Source organism: Chinchilla lanigera, unplaced genomic scaffold, assembly GCF_000276665.1.
Source record: "Chinchilla lanigera isolate Chin_1 unplaced genomic scaffold, ChiLan1.0 scaffold00058, whole genome shotgun sequence".
In the NCBI taxonomy this organism is placed as follows: Eukaryota; Metazoa; Chordata; class Mammalia; order Rodentia; family Chinchillidae; genus Chinchilla; species Chinchilla lanigera.
In genome coordinates this window covers 6,355,295-6,356,901 of record NW_004955459.1, presented here as the reverse complement: position 1 = coordinate 6,356,901, position 1,607 = coordinate 6,355,295, and positions in this window count along the sequence as shown.

The following is a 1,607-nucleotide window of genomic DNA, read 5'->3' as shown; positions in this document are numbered from 1 at the left end:
CTATGTCTTCAAGGTTTTTACCTACTTTCTCTTCCACTAGATTTACTGTTTCTGTTTTAATATTGATATCTGTGATTCATTTTGACTTGAGTTTGGTGCATGGTGATAGACCTGGGTCTATTTTCAGTTTTTGGCAGGTGGCAAGCCTATTTTTCCAGCACCATTTAGTAAAGAGGCTATTGTTCTTCCAGTGAGTTTGTTTGGTCCCTTTCTCGAAGATTAGGTGGCTGAGTGTGTTTGTGGTTGTGGCTGTTTCTTCCAGTCTGTTCCAATCTTAGGTCTGTTTTGTAGCCAGTACCAGGTTGATTTTATTACAGTTTTGTAGTATAATTTCAGGTCAGGGATTGTGATTCTACCCAACTTGTCCTTGTTGCCCAGGATTGCTTTTGCTATTCTGGGTCTCTTCTGGTTTCACATGAATTCAAGGCACGTTTTCTCAAGATCTGTGAGGTATACTAATGGTAGTTTCATGGGAATTACATTGAATCTGTACAACAATTTTTGAAGTATGGTCATTTTCACAATGTTAGCTCTTCCTATCCATGAACAAGAAATATTTTTCCATTTACTGAAATCTCCTTTGATCTCTTTTTTCAGAGTACTGTAGTTTTCATTGAATAGATCTTTTACTTCTTTTGTTACTGTGATTCCTAAATATTTCAATTTCTTGTATGTTATTGTGAAAGGGATGGTTTCCTTAATTTCTCTCTCAGTCTGTTTGTTGTTTGTGTATAGGAGTGCCATTGATTTTTGGGTGTTGACATTATATCCAGCTACACTGCTGAATTTGTTGATTAATTCAAGGAGTCATCTTGTGGAGTTTTTGGTCTTCCATGTAAAGTATCATGTCATCTGTGAATAGTGATAATTTTACTTCTTCCTTTCCTATCCTTATTCCTTTTATTTCTCTCTTGTCTAATTACTCTGGCTGGTGGTTCAGAACTATATTGAACAGAAGTGGTGACAGTAGACAACCTTGTCTTCTTCCTGATTTTAAAGTAAGAGCTTTCAATTTTTGTCCATTTACGATGATGTTGGCTGTTGGATTGTCATAGATCATTCAAGAAATGCAAATTAAAACACTGAGATTCCATCTCACCTCAGTAAGAATGGCTAGCATTAAGAAATCAACCAATAACAAATGCTGGCGAGGCTGTGGAGAAATAGGAACCCTTCTCCACTACTGGTGGGAATGCAGACTGGTGAAACCACTGTGGAAATCAGTTTGGAGATTCCTCCGAAAAGTAGGTTCAGAGGTCCCATTCACCCCAGCTATCCCCTTGCTGGGTATTTTCCCAGAAGATCTCAGAACATCATATCACAGTGATATATGTGCACCTATGTTCATAGCAGCACAATTTGTAATTGCTAAATTGTGGAGGCAACCCAAATGCCCATCCACCGAGGATTGGATAAAAAAATTGTGGTACTTTTATATAATGGAATATTACTCAGCAATAAAGACAGATAAAGTCAAGGCTTTTATAGGTAAATGGTCACAACTAGAGACCATACTCATAAGTGAAGTAAATCAGACCTGCATGTGCAAGCATTGCATTGTTTCACTAGTGTAAAACCTGAAAGAGTGAATAAAAACTAAGAGCTAT